Source organism: Arvicanthis niloticus, chromosome 1 (genome assembly GCF_011762505.2).
Source record: "Arvicanthis niloticus isolate mArvNil1 chromosome 1, mArvNil1.pat.X, whole genome shotgun sequence".
NCBI lineage: Eukaryota > Metazoa > Chordata > Mammalia > Rodentia > Muridae > Arvicanthis > Arvicanthis niloticus.
In genome coordinates this window covers 130711847-130727900 of record NC_047658.1, presented here as the reverse complement: position 1 = coordinate 130727900, position 16054 = coordinate 130711847, and positions in this window count along the sequence as shown.

Sequence of the window (16054 nt, the reverse complement as noted above, 5' to 3'; positions counted from 1 at the left end):
TCCCGTTGTTGTTTCAACATTTCAGTGTTTTATGTGTCTCCCTCGCCTGAGATGGGGCAAGCTTTATCATGGGTGGAGACATGGTACTTGGACATTAACTGACTTTCACCTAGTAGAGCTGAGTCATTTAGGGTCACAGGTCTCTGTTTACTACTTATTCTACAGGACAGCAGCACCTTGTGGCCTTCGAGTTAAAAAAAAAAATCTCTGGGTGGCTCTGCTGATGAAGGCAATCTGCTGCTGACCTTGAGTGACTCCACACTCTTTCTGGATGCCTGATTTCTTGCTTTAACTCTAGATGGAAAACCCATACTTCTGGCTATATCCTGCTTTCATTTTCTTTTTAAAATCCACAGTGATGAATCACACCAGTGAGTCAGAAGCAAGGGATTCCACCTTATGTAGAAGCCTAGAAGCTCCAGGTTGGAAAGCTGGGGGCGGTGGCACATGCCTGTGATTCCAGAACTCAGAAGGCTGAGAGAGGAGGTTTGAGAATTTGAAGCTGGTCTGATTTAACGTATGAGTTGGAGGTCAGCCTGGGCTAGATGAAGAGAAGTTATCTCAAAAGATCAAAAGAGGGAAAATAAGTCAAATAAACAAAAAGATGTCTGAAAACGTCAACTGGCTTACTCTTTCTTCAAAGAAAAATTCCTGAAGGAATTACAAGAACAGAGATTCTAGAGCCCCACCTTTACCTACAGGAATGAAAAACATCGAAATAAAAACAGGAATCTGTGCTTTAAAAGTGCCTTTGTGTGCCCTAGGTAGGTTTAAAACCTATGCTTATATGGAACTGTTGCAAGTTCAAGAGACAGAATATTCATGGCTGATGAGGGGGTCAAAGGTACAATGTAAATTAATAGGTGATGGACTCAGAAATCTAACTCCCTTCAAAGCAATGTGTGAATGGGAAATGGTGAATGTTGCTGTTGCAAACCCCTGCACCTCTCAGATTGGTCAATGAGTCTTAGAACCTAGAACGGAAGATAGAAAGAACCCTGTGGAGAGTGGAGCTCTGTGTCTGTCTACCAACTGTCCAGAACTAGCCGTTTACCTACTTCTGGGCCTCAGTTTACTCCTCTGGTTGCAAGATAAGCTTTCTTTTTGATACAGGGTCTTGATATGTAGCCCTAGCTTACCTGGAACTCACTGTGTAGCTTGGGCTGGCCTCAAACCCAAGGTGAGTCTCCCGCCTCTGCTGGAATCAAAGGTGTGTGCTACCAAGCCCAGCACAAGGTAGACTTTATCTCTCTCTTCAGTTACTTTTATATAGTTTTGATGCAAACCCAGTATACTCAGAAAGGCTGGGGGTTTTGTTTGTTTGTTTGTTTTCATTTTGGCTTTTTGTTGTTGTTGTTGTTTTCCTTCCTTTCTTTTTTAAATTAGGTTTTGTAAAACCTAGTATTTTCCTGTTGAGTCTGTTTTCAGCCTTAGGCCACTCCTAGCAGCGAGGATGCTGGGCTTATTCTCCAAGTCAGTGTAGTTACCCAGGAAACTCAAATTATCCCAAGATGATTCTGTTCTATCTCAGCCTGAAAAAGAAATCCAGGAGTGAAAACTAGCCTCCAAAAAGACAAGGTCCAGGGGAGAGGGAGTAGAAGTCTGGAATGAAAAATGGTTTGGAAGAAAAGATAGTCTGGTTTGGTCTGGAGAGGGTTAAGTGTCCCACCAGACATGCCTGCTCTGGGCCAGGGTAATTCAATCTGCTGCTTGCCATTTCCAAAGGTGACCATAGAAGGCTCCAGCAACTGGCAGGGATGAAATGTTCTGCTGTTATTGTGCTCACCTTGCTCCTGGGTCACAGCAGGAAGAGTGTGTTTGGTTAATGTTACCAGCACCAGTACTGGTTTGTCAGGCCCAAGCCTGGCCAGTGAGAAGAAGAGAGAGCGCTTGCAACAGCAGCTCTGTGGCCAGAGAAGACCAAGTGCTCAGGTCACTGGCTGAGATCCAGTAGACAACAGTCTAGATAGGAGAGCCCATATCAAGGAGCCAAGCAATGGATTTTCCTTTATTTTACTTCTTAGTTTTGCTGGAGTCAAGGTCAAAGGAGGACATATTTATTCAGTACCTCTCAATGAGAATCTGCACAGACAAAAAACTGGTTTTAGTTTGTTTTCTTTAGTGTTGACAAGTTTAACTGGCAGTTCTCCCTAAGATCTGGGCGGTGGCACCTGCTTTTAATCTCAACACTCAGGGGACAGAAGCAGGCTGATATCTGTGAGTTCAAGGCCAGACTTGTCTATAAAGTGAATTCCAGGACAGCCAAGGCTGTTACACAGAGAAATCCTGTCTTGGAAAACAAACAAACAAACAAACAAACAAACAAACAAACAAAACCAGACTTGGGGTGCTGGAGAGATTGCTCAGCAATTAAGACTCCTTACTGCATTTGCAGAGGAATTGAGTTTGGTTCTTATCACCCATATCACATAGTTTAAACCATCTGCAACTCCAGCCCCAAGGTGGTGTGATCTGACATCCTCTTTTGGAGACACACACACACACACACACACAAATAATAATCTTAAAAACAAAACCAAGACTCATTCATTCTACTGAGGACACTATAGCAAGGAAAAGAGCCTGTAATGGAGAAGACAGACAAATGAGCGATCCTCTGGGGTAGGCTTAGTCTGGAATTTGAGCAGGATTTGCCAGAAAGAAAGGGAGTGGAGAAGCATTCCAGGCAGAAGAGATGAAATAAGAAAAGACAAGAAATGTGCAGACAACAATGACAGTAAGTATGCCCTGTCTGAGAGACAGAAAGCAAGGGACTTATCCCAAGGACTGAGGGATGCTCCCTGACCAGGGAAAATTCTTGACCTTGCTGAAGAGTATGTGGGTGAAGCAGGGCAGTGAAGGAGGCTCCAGTCAACTAGTCACAGTCACCGTTTAGCCTGGAAGAACAGTGGAGGGCATGTGGACAGAGGGCAAGAGCAGAACCACGACAAAAATGAGGAGATCTGAGAAGGTCCTGGCAGAGGAATCGGACCATGGTTTCCACGGGCCATCACAAAATGCTCCTGATGGCTCTCTGGAGGCAACACTACAAGAGGAAGCAAGTAACATTCTTATTTTTCTGGTCTGGGAAAGATCCATGCATCAACACCCCTCGCCTTTCCCCATTTCTCTTACTGAGTTGGTTAAGGTAGGACCCACCTAACAGCTTTTCTAAGTCCTGTGCTATGGTTTGAAGGGGAAATGTCTTCCCAAGGTCATATGTTTTGAATATCTGGCTACTGCCTGGTGGCACTGTTTTGAGAGGTTTTGGATCAAAGGGGGTTTTCGGTCTTGATGAATATTTAAGAATAATACTCTTAGGTTAGGCGGTGGTGGCATATGCAAAAATCTCAGCACTTGGGAGGCAGAGGCTGGTGGATCTCTGAGTTCAAGGACAACCTGGTCTACAGAGTGAGTTTCAGTACAACCAGGGCTACACAGAGAAACCCTGTCTCAAAAACCAAACAAAAGAAGAGGAGAAGGGGGAGGAAGAAGAGAGGGGGGAGGGGGAGGGAGAGGAAGAAGAGGAAGATTCTGAGCCAGGTAGTCATGGTGAACACCTTTAATTCCAGCACATGGGAGGCAGAAGCAGTTGGATCTCTGAATTTGAGGACAGTCTATAGAATGAGTTTCAGGACAGCCAGTGCTGCACAAAGAAACCCTGTCTTGAACAAACAAACAGAAACAAAACAAAAGAGCAATATTTTTAAAATCTTCTTTAGGAATTGCATATTATTTAGAGACCGGCTGTCAAGCTTTAGGAAGTGTGCATGTATATAAGATTGTGCAGCATTGCTCATGCACTGGAAACTGCACAAGACAGAATGCACGGCTCAGGGATGGGCCATAAAGCAAACACCCATATAGCCCTGGAAGTCCTCATGTCCCCTTGCTGGCATTTCTATCCTACCCAGTCCTCCCCTACCCATATAAGAACAGCTATTCTTCCTCCAAACTAAAGCACTTTAAAAGTTTTTCAAGACCAAAGAGCTGGTCCATTGGATAAAAGCACTTCCTGCCATCCTAACAGTGAGTTCAGTCTCCTACAGGGGAAAGAGAACCGACTGTCCTTTGACCTCCACTCACATGTATGCCCCCCCCCCCCAAGTAAAGATGTAAAAAACAATTAAGTGACTATGAAAGAAAAACAAATCTTGTACTCTCCCCTACCCAATTTCAGATATACTCGACACCCTTCCTAGACACTAGAAACCATAATGTATATGGTTCATCATGTACAATAGTTACCTATTTTTACCTATGTGCATATGTAAGTATATGTCAACCTCAGGTACCCTCAGAGGCCATAAAAGGATGAGAGATTCCCTGGAGCTGGGATTACCATTCTGAGCCAAACAACATGGTTTTGGGGAACTGGACTCAGCTATAGAAGAGAGTATACATTCTAAGTCGTGTCTCCAGCCCCTCAATGTACACGGTAGTAAAATTGTAAGTTAAGCTGTGGCCATTCATTAATTAATCACCTCTGTGTCTTTCTGTAGCTTGTTTTCCATCATAAGAGAAGCCTCTGTTTTTACATAAACAGGAACAAGTACTTTTGGGACCATTAAAAAGACAGGCAGAAAGGGGTAAATTGTTGAGTCTGGTAACTTAGAATCGACTTATGTGGGATCTAGACATCTTTAACTGGCTTAAAAATTTGTTTGGTGTTCCTTCTTTCCAAAGCTACCACATTTAAATCTGTGGTTAGACTTGCTGGCCCTGGTACCCTCTGATACTTATTGAAGAAGGAAGTTCTGTGGAGAAAAGATTTGTTTACATGAATGAATATCTGACAGTGAGGAGCAAGCACAGTGGGCCACAGGGGAGGTTGGCTGGCCAGCGGAACAAGGTATGAGGAAGTCTTTGGAAAGACCAGAGCATTGGCAAGTAGGCAGTAGCCACTGGCTTCTGCCATTACTGAGGGCAGGCGGGGCCTACCCTCCCCAAGTTCATGGTGAGGTTTATGAGGGTCAGTGTGTTTGTGCTGCACTTGACATTTCCACAAATTGCTCTGTAGTTGTTTTTATTAGTTTTATTCCAGCTGTTGCTCAGGGGATTTTCGGGCAGCCAGATCCTCTAGGCCAGCTTGGACTGTCTCATTAATGGACTCAGATCAGGAAAAGGAGACATCAAGCCTGCTTTGGTCTCCTTCCTACTTCGAGCCAGATAAATCCCAGGCAGGCACCATAAGAAAAGCAGTAATGAGGTTCACACCTCCGGTTTCCAGTGGAGAACTAGCCTGGCCAAGTGTTAAGTGCAGAGGTAAGGTGTGAGCCCAAAGGAACCAGGTCTAAGGAGGAAGCCAATCCTGAGAATGTCATTCCTCCTGGGTGGAGGCTATGTGGGAGGAGGCTCCTCAGCAGTTCCTCCAGAGCCCTGGAGTTAATAGCCTCTCAATGACCCAAATGAATTCACAGGTATCTGTGACCCCCTGTGTTCTCACTTCACGCCAACCCCAAAGATCCATGCTTAGCTTGAGTGGAGCTTGACCTAAAATCTCAGTGATTTTTTTTTTTCTTTTCTATGAAGCTATTAGTTTTACCTCACTTTACAGAAAGAATGTGAAAGCAATCCGAGGAAAACCAGGAGGAGGCTGCCTTCAACGGGGTATAACCGCTGTCTATTGCTGTTCTTGTAAACTAAATTTTAAATATTTCTTTTGCTATTGCTAAGAGGCCATAGCAAAGGCAGTGTTAGTAGAACCAAGTATTTACTGTCTGTCACTGAACATTCCCCAGTAGCAGAATTTTTAAATCAACTGTTGTGTGAAATTAGTTCCCATCTTCTTCATACAAGATATAAAGCTCTCTCTCTCTCTCTCTCTCTCTCTCTCTCTCTCTCTCTCTCTCCTTCCCTCCCTCCTTCCTCCCTCCCTCCCTCCCTCTCTCTCCTAAAATGGATCTGCATCTAAGCATTAAAGTTATTTAAAAACAGGGGTCTAGATCTTACTCTGCACCCTCCAAACTATGGGTCTTTCATCTCAGTCTAAAAGGAGTTAAGGTAAATAAAATCAGGGTTCTAGTGTTTTATTTGTTCAACAGGAGACCTGAATCCTAACTGGAAATCAGAAAACAGCATGTTCACAAGGTTTGGAAAGACTTTAAAGTAGCCCCCGTGTAGGGTGTGGTTGAGGGAGTACAGAATGCTATGGAGAGGTGATGGTGGACAGGAAGTCATGACATTAGAGGGTTGTTTTTTGTTTTTTTTTTTTTGTTTTTTAATTTTATGTTTGCTCAGGGAAGACAGTGGGAAAGGAGGCAGAAAGATTGTAAGGTCCTAAGGCTGGGAGGATGAGGGCGAACTGTTTCTGTACATAAAGGGATCGCTGTACTCATGAACCCACAGTAATTGTGACTGCCTGCCCAAGACCAAGTCAGTCAACATTCCAGCACGGGAGGAGGAGGGGCTCAGGAGTTGTCACCTCTACCTGAGGTGCCTGGGGGTGGGGTGGGGTGGGTGTGATATAGATATCCTGCCTGTGGCTGAGCTCCAAAAAAATTCTCGCACCAGACCAGTTCTAAGTCTCTGTGTCTAACCCCTGTCCACTGCACAGGAAGCTTCTCTGACAGAGTCTGAGAGCTGTACCAATCCACAGACATAGCAATAATGTCACAGATGTTATGGGTGTAGCCAACCAGTTTCTTTTTTTTTTCTTTTTTCCCTTTTTTAATTGGATATTTTATTTATTTACATTTCAGATATTACTTCCTTTCCCTATTTCCCCCCAGAAACTCCCTATCCCATTCCTCTCCTCCTGCTTCTATGAGGGTACTCCCCCACCCACCCACTCCTGCCTCTGCACTCTTGCATTCTCCCATACTGGGGCATCCAGCCTTCACAGGACCTAGGGCCTCCTCTCCCACAGATGCCCGACAAGGCATACACTACATGTATGCTGGAGCCATGGGTCCCTCCGTGTGTGTTCCCAAGCTGGTGGTTTTAGACCCTGGGAGCTCTAACCAACCAGCTTCTAATTGGATTTAAGAATCATTCCATAGGTGGAAAAGCATGTTGAGTACTGTAAATCTGACCAAGAAGCTATGTTTGGCAAGCTCACAAGCCCAGAGTTGAAATGAATACTATTCCTCTGCTAATGAAAATAGCGTCATACTGTCTTCTGAATTTTTATATTTGGTTTTAATTTTAAACATTCTTTGAAATTTTTCTTAGCTATCATACAAAGCAATAGATTTATTAAGACCTTTTAAAAAGTCATTTAAAATAGATTTGTTTTTATTTTTATTTATGTCTCCGTAACTGTATGCCATGTGTGTGGGTGCCTACAGAAGAAGGTGTTGGATTTTCCAGAATTGGAATTGAAATTATAGGCTGTTGTGAGCATCCCAGTATAGACGCTGGGAACTGAAATGGTGTCCTCTAGAAGAGCGGAATTTAAGCCATCTCTTCAGCTCTTACTAAAACACATGCACACATACACACACACACATATATGCCATACACATGTGCACACACATATGTCACACACATATGACACACACATGTCATGCACACACATATATGTCACACACATGTCATATACATATATGCACATATATATATCACACACACACACACACACATACATTTGAGTGGTGGTGGCACACATCTTTGATCTTAACACTTAGGAACCAGAGGCAAACAAATCTCTGAGTTTGAGGCTAGCCTGGTCTACAGAGTAAATTCCAGGACAGCCAGAGCTACACAGAGAAACCCTATCTCGAAAAACCAAAATCCAACCAACTAAAAAAACAAAAACTCCAAAACCATGAAAACAAAAGCTAAAACACAATTACACACACATATATACACTATACACATACACACATGCGCATGTGTACGTGCACATGCAGACGTGTGTGCACGAATGCACACACATACACACACACAAATTGTACTTTGCTTGTACTCACTACACACACACACACACACACACACACACACACACACACACACACATTGTACTTTGCTCATACTATTCATTCTTCCCACCTTCCCTTTTGGATCATCTAGGAGCTGGAGAAATGGCTCAGTGGTTAAGAGCACTGGCTGCTTTTCCAGAGGACCCATTTATAACCCCAGTCCCACAGGTTCAGATTCCCTCTTCTAGTATCTGTGGGCGTCAGGCACATATATAGTACACAGACAGATATGTAGACAAAATATCCACTGCATAAAATAAAAAGTAAAACTAAAATTTAAAAAGAGGCATATCAGTTCCATATTCCAAGAAAATATCAAAACATGGAACAATTGAGGAGATGAGAATACTGGGCATTTGCTGACAGTAAGAAATAATAATTATTGTTATTTTTAATTTAAATATTATAATGTAGACCTTGTAATAGCCACAGAACAGCTCTGGACCCATCAGGACTCAGATAGGGACTGGAAAAGCATAGACTTAGAGCCAGGATTGACGCTCCAGAATGGCTGATGATGATCAGAATCCTGAGGGCGTGAAAGCCCTTCAACAAATGGTGGCTCAGAGGCTGGGCCATTTCCCTCTTTGTGATATCACTGGATATGGTGATGGTCTGCCTGAAGTCTCAGAGGTTCTCAGTTGCTAGAGAGCTGACACCTCCTGCCAGATTCTAGAACCACTACCTATATTGCAGTGGTGTCCTGAAGTCTCCACATCTGTGCCCAGATATTGCCTCCTGTGCCATCTGTTTTAATATCTGTCTTAGTTAGGGTTTTACTGCTATAAGCAGACACCATGACCAAGGCAAGTCTTATAAATGACAACATTTAATTGGGACTGGCTTACAGGTTCAGAGGTTCAGTCCATTGTCACCAAGGCAATGCATCATCCAGACAAGCATGGTGCAAGAGTTGCTGAGAGCTCAACATCTTCATCTGAAGGAAGTCAGGAACAGACTGGGCATCCTCAGGTAGCCAGGAGGAAGATCTCCAAGCCCACCCCCACAGTGACACACTTCCTCCAAAAAGGCCATACCTTCTAATAGTGCCACTCCCTAGGACAGGCATATGCAAACCATCACAGTATCCTACCAGCTTCACTGACACCATTAATTACCTTTGTGAAGAGCATGAGGCACAGGGGCACCAGGACCCTGTGAACAGTCTTCTACATACCCTGGTAAAGATATTGTCAGCTATTGCCAAATATTTCACCACCCATGGCAAACTCAAAACCTATTACAAACTCAAAGCCTTCCTATGTGGTCAAGCCCTGACCTCTGTATATCCACAGTGGTTGGTGTGTGAGCCTCCATGGGCATTGTGACAGTGATTAGTCCTCTGGAGCTGGCAGGCTCATGTGTCATACCAGGAGATAGCTACATGTGTTTAGGTGGCTTGGCGGGCTGGTTGGAGCTCCACAGTCCTTGAAGATGTGTATTTCTCAGCTCTGTATGGTTTAACTCTTAGGTGGCTAATAGCCAACTGAATGGGCTCAGACAAAAGTACCAGGCATTTGTGGGTGTCAGCTTTATGGTTGGTGCCCTTTTAATAAGGTGGCTTCTTCTACCTTGTCATAAAGTCATGGTGGCAGAGAATAATGGAGGTTGTGGGAATGGGCCCCACCTCCACCTGGCTGCTGGGAGAATCCTCGCTGACTCCAGCACCAGGGACTGCATGTTTCCCCCAGAAGACCAGCAATTAGGAGTTTAGTAAAACCTTCTTCCAGAGGCTTAACCAGATCCAGCCTCTGGGCTATTGCAAGCAGAGATTAAGCATTGACTCTCACAGAGGAGCAGGAGGCTGAACCAAGTGCCTTGGCACAGGTGAATGGCCACATGCCCTTCTCTCCAGGCCACCCAGGCTGTTCTCATAGCTTGATTCCTGCTGTTCCTATTCCCAAGGTCTCCATTCTCATATTTCCAAGTTCAAGACCCAATCTGATAACTAGCTTTGTTGGGTTCCTTTGTGTTTGTTATAGCTTGGCCTCCCACAGCCAAGATCCCAGACCAAGTTTGTGTCCCCATTTGTGTTTATGCCTTGTCTAAAGACGATGACCATGTATGGGGGTGGGGAGTATTGTGGTTGCTTTTAAGAGGAGCTACCTCTTAGAGCTATATTTTATGGATGAGGCTTTTATGGGTGAAATGATAACCCAAAGGTTCAGAATGAATGAATATTGTTGAAGATGCTGACATGCAAACACAGTGGGCTCAGTGTATGTCCCCGTGTCTCTGTGGTAGAGAGTTCTATTTGCAATGCTGAAAATGAACGATCACAATGGGTTCTTACCTATGGTAGGGTTTTTATTTTGAATTTTTTGGTAGGGAAGGGAAAAGATGTGGAGGACTTCCTCTCAAGTGGAACATACATTTTTTTTTTAACCCCTATTAAGTTTATGGCCAGAGGAATCTCATTGAACCAAACCTCTTTAATCCTATGATCTTTGCTTGTCATAATTTTGTAAAATTGTGATCAACTACTGTGTTGGACATAATCACCAGTAATGGTTCCATAGTGGGCTTGGAGAGAGGCTGAAAAGTAAGGGACCATTTGCTGAACTTTTTACTTATCATAAAAGCAAGAATGGGAACTGAATATTTATGAGCATGGGGGATGTGGAATGACAGAAGGTTGTATCTCTGGTTCTTTATAAATGTGCATGGGAAGTAGTTATGGTCTTTGTAGTAAGGCTCATTTTAGAGAATCTATGTCATAGCCTCAAAAATAGTCCATGCCTTAGGGCAAACTTCTTATTACTTGTATCTAACATAATTATATCTAATGTAATATTAGGTATTCATGCTATATAACAAATAACCCTAAAGTTTAGAGGATAAAAATCCCATGAATGCCAGCCTTACTTCTGCTTTCTGGTCTGCCCAGATATAAGCAGCTTTAATCTTCTATCTCCATGCCCTCTTCACCCTTTTGAAATATAACCTTTCAATCTGGAAGCAAAACTAAACCGCTCCTTTCTCTTTTTTTTTGTTTTGTTTTGTTTTTTTGTTTGTTTTGTTTGTTTGTTTTTTGTTGTTGTTTTTCGAGACAGGATTTCTCTGTGTAGCCCTGGCTGTCCTGGAACTCACTCTGTAGACCAGACTGGTCTTGAACTCAGAAATCCGCCTGCCTCTGCCTCCCAAGTGCTGGGATTAAAGGCGTGTGCCACCACCGCCCGGTAAACAGCTCCTTTCTTAAGCTGCTTTCTGTCAAATAGTTTGTCACAGCAAAAGAGAAAAGATAAAAAAATGGATACAGAAAACTGATATGCAAGAGAGTCATCACTGTGCTAAGCCTGACCATATGGCTCATGGGCCTTTCGACTAGTTAGTTTGTAGAAGGAATGTGCATAAATTTGGAGTTGCAGGTGAATGAAGACCCAGAGTGATGCAAGGAAAGCATAATGGAACATTTTGGTGGGCATCTCGAATACCAGAGTGCCAGTGGTGATGTGGAGATGCAGACAAGAGATTTCGGAAGAACAGAGCAAGGACTGTACCAGAAACTGGACTAAAAGCCATCCAGGTTACATTCTGGCCAAGAATTTGTCTGCATCCTGCCGTGTCCTAGAACCTGCATGAGGCTGATTTAAAAGGAATGGACTAAGTCATTTGGAGGAAATCTCGAGATCGGTAATGCAATGCCATGATTGTTGCTCACATACAGATGCAGGTTCACTGAGAGAGCAGTAAATGAAGAAAAAACAGATAAATGTCCAGCTAGGTAAAGAGTAAGGATAAGTTTAAAGTTAAGAACAAGGCAGGACCTTTAATCCCAGCACTTGGGAGGCAGAGGCAGGCGGATTTCTGAGTTCGAGGCCAGCCTGGTCTACAGAGTGAGTTCCAGGACAGCCAGGACTACACAGAGAAACCCTGTCTCGAAAAACAAAACAATACAAAACAAAACAAAACAAAACAAAACAAAACAAAACAAGAACAAGGCAGGTGCAGAGAAAGTGTCTGTGATGGTTAAAGAGATAAGTGCCATTGAATAAAAGAGACACTCTGGGACACGAAGAAGCAGGCCTGGAGGGTAAGAGCCCACCCATGGAGCTGCTAAGTGTAATGCAAATTCATTTGAAAGGAGTGTTCCTGAAAAGAAAGAGCTGGAAAGAAAGTCTGCTGGAATGTGGCTGCCCAGGTGAGTGATTCCTCAGGTTAATTCTTGAAAGGATACAGAGGCCCAACAGCTGTGACACAAGGGACCCAGGTTATAGCTTAAGCTGAGGGCAGAACTTTGATTTACCCATGTGCTGTTGATTCTGCAAGAACTCAGGATTCAAAAATGAAGGGCTCATGGAGGCTTGCATGAAACTTCAAGAAAGCTGCCAAAGCCAGGCAATGTATAGTGGGGTTGGATTCCCTACATTGAGGCCCTGAAAAGTTAGTGCTTAGAGCTGTATGTAAAGATGAAGTCTAAGATACAGTGGAGACATCCCCAGGCTGATGGGGATGTCAGAAACATGGGGTATTTGCTGAAAACTGCAGCTACCAAGGAAACAGGATCTGAAGAGAGGCTACAGAGCTTGAGAGTGGGGCCACAAAGGCCGTTTGAGTCTCTATGATGCTCCTAAGAACTTAGATGCTGGACATAGAGCTACATAATCTGCATAAGTTTCATTGGCCACTTTAACCAAAAACTCACATGGCTGGTTGGCTTTATTTCCTGCAGTCACTACCTCCTTCTCTCCACACCCCCAACCCCCCTCCCCCACTCACCCCCACTCACAGGCTCATTGGCCACTAGCATCTTTATTGGTGGAACAAGAACCAATTGGGGAACAGGACCTTAGCATCAGGACCACCCCTACATATGTATGTATTTATTTTTGAGACAGGGTCTCACAATGTAGCCCTGGAACCTGCTATGTGGTTCAGACTAGCCTCAAACTCACAGTGGTCCACCTGCCTCTGTAATGGGATTAAAGTCATGTGTCACCACTGTTGGCTCAAAGGTGAATTTGTGATGGTTAATTTTTGTCAACTTGACTGGATTTACTCGTACCCAGAGCATTAGTGAGGCATATATTTAGGTTTTTCTATGGGGACATTTTCTAAAACAACTAACCTAGGAGGGGAGGCCTGCCCTTAAGTGGGTGATATCATCCCATGGGTAAGAGGCTCAGAATGAATGGAAAGGGAAAGGAGGAAAGAGAGATAAGCATTCATTTCTCCATGATTCCTGATTCACAATAGTGTCAATCTTAGGTACTCTCCCATACTATAAGGAACAAAAATTACTTCCTCCAAAAATAAACAGTAAGCATCAAGAACCTGGGTGTGGCTTAGTGGGATCTTCTGGTCAAGTGTCTCACAAAGCTTCAATTGAGGTGTAGTCTGAAGATGTATTTATCTGGGGGCTCAAATTGGGAGAATGTGTACCTCAGATTTCATCCTCGTGACCAGCAGCAGGCCTCAAATGTGCTTCTAAATTCTCTCATGTGAGCCTCTTCATGGTGCTGCTCATGGCCCATGGCTTCTTCCAGAGCCAAAGGCCTAGCTGAGAGCATCACACAGAAGCCTGAGTACTGTCACAACTTTGGAAGTGAGTATTCCTCTTCTCTGTCATATTCCAATGTTGAGAAGGGAGTCATTAAATCTTCCTTGGTGATCAACTCATATCCCTTCCCCCAGGACTTTCCTGTGATTAGGACAAAAATCTCACATCTTGGGACTTCCCCTCAAGGCTGGGCAAAGCAGCTTTATTGGTTATCTTCAGTCTGGTATATATATTCTCAAAGGGGTGTCCATAAGGATGTAAGAGGCGGGGTTGCTGGAAGTCACTCATCCTAGTCAATTCTCAATATTCAGTTCTCTTTATTCATTTGTTTCTTTATTTGAGCAGAGGTTTTCTCTGTGTAGCTGTAGCCTTAAATGTCCTGGAACTAGCTATGTAGACCAGGCTGGCCTAGAACTCACAAAGATCTACCTGCTTTGCCTTACTGGAATTAAGGCTGCAGTATCATGTCAGCTTTATTTATTTATTTATTTATTTATTTATTTATTTATTTATTTTTTCCATTCTTAAAAAACAAAACCTGGGGATAGAGAGCTGGCTTGGCAGTTGGAGCACTGGCTGCTCTTCCAGAGGACCCAGGTTCAGTTCCCAGGATTCACATGATGGTTCATAACTGTCTGTAACTCCAAGATCTGATACTCTCACACAGACTTACATGCAGGCAAAATGCCAATGCACTTAAAATAAAAATAAATAATTTACTAAAAAAAAAAAAAAAAAAAAAAAAAAAAAACCCAGGACCTTGGATAACTTGTAGTTTGTTTGTTAGAACAGATACTTCATTTTAATTTTTAATCTAAACACATGTGTATGTGTACCTGTTCACTAGTTGAGTGTGTGCATGTGTGAGCCATCTTCCAAGTCCAATGTCTCATTTTAAAAAATATGATAAATTATGTTAAAATCAACTGAATAATATGTAAGCCACTTTAGAAATAGAACTTTATAGGGGAAGAAATAGTACTGGAATGTACTATATATTTTCCTGGTTTGTCTTTACTATATATATGTATTTTTTCTAGCTTGTCATTATTTCAAAGAACATGTCAATGTTGGTGTGTTAGTTTTCTTTTGATTTCTTGAATTCTTGGCCATAATAGAAAAAAAAATTTTTCCTCACAAAGGAAAGCTTAGGACCACTGCTAAATTCTGATAAATGTTAAGGGAAGATCTCCTACTGACCCTTAATTGGTTCCACAAAATAGAAAGAGAAGGAACATTGCCAAATTCATTCTATAAAGCTGGTACTATCTCGGTACCAGAACCAAGTAAAGATAGAACAACAAAAACTACAGGCCAATTTCTCTGATGAACATAGATGCAGAAATTCTCAGCCAAATACTTGCAACCCTAATTCAGGAACACATTAAGGCCATCCTACATCACGACCAAGTGAGCTTCATCCCAGAGATGGAAGGTTGGTTCAACATATGTAAATCTATGTAAACATATGTAAATCTTATGTAAATAAGCTAAAGGACAATGAACTCTAAGAGAAAAAAGTAGGAAAAGTATTTCATTCATGAAAGAATTCTTGGCCAGATTTATAAGTTGTTTCTCTTTTGAAAAACGAAGTTTACTGTTGTTGACTCTAAATGTACTATACTTCGTTTTTACAATTCTTGGACTTTATAGAAAGACAAAGAGAATGTCAGAGGATGATGCCTGAAGACCTTTGCCTACTTCTGTTTTATCTTTAGTGCTCTGTGTTTGACATTTCACCCCGTGCATCATAACACACCATTGAATCCTGCTTCTTCCTGTTGCTATTGTGAGCATTTCCCATCTGAGTACAATTTGTCTATTGTATTTTATTTATTCACAAATTCAAGTAACAATTTTTTATGAAAGCACAAAGTTTCTTTCTTTCTTTCTTTCTTTCTTTCTTTCTTTCTTTCTTTCTTTCTTTCTTTTTTTGTTTTTTTGTTTTTTGAGACAGGGTTTCTCTGTGTAGCCCTGGCTGTCCTGGAGCTCACTCTGTAGACCAGGCTGGCCTCGAACTCAGAAATCCGCCTGCCTCTGCCTCCCAAGTGCTGGGATTAAAGGCGTGCACAAGTTTCTATACAAGTTTCTTCTACTAAAAGTAGGCAAAACAGCTTCATAACCAGAGAAAACCAGAAGGTAACAACAGGAGTCACGTCCTGAGTTCTGGTGGTTGAAAGGTGAATCCTAAGGGTAGGGACATAAAGGCTGCAATTCAGGTGAGGGGTTAATAGTTTTTCCTCCTCCTCTTCCTCCTCCTTGTCGTAGTCTTCTTCTTCTTCTTCTTCTTCTTCTTCTTCTTCTTCTTCTTCTTCTTCTTCTTCCTCTTCTTCCTCTTCTTCCTCTTCTTCTTCCTCCTCCTCCTCCTCCTCCTCCTCCTCCTCCTCCTCCTCCTCCTCCTCCTCCTCCTCCTCCTCCTCCTCCTCCTCCTCCTCCTCCTCCTCCTCCTCCTCCTCCTCTTCTTCTTCTTCTTCTTCTTCTTCTTCTTCTTCTTCTTCTTCTTCTTCTTCTTCTTCTTCTTCTTCTTCTTCTTCTTCTTCTTCTTCTTCCCAGTGAACAAATCAACAAATCAGAAGCAGGCAAGCCTAAAAGAGAGACCAGCTCAGAGACAGTTTTAGTGGTCCAGATGAGA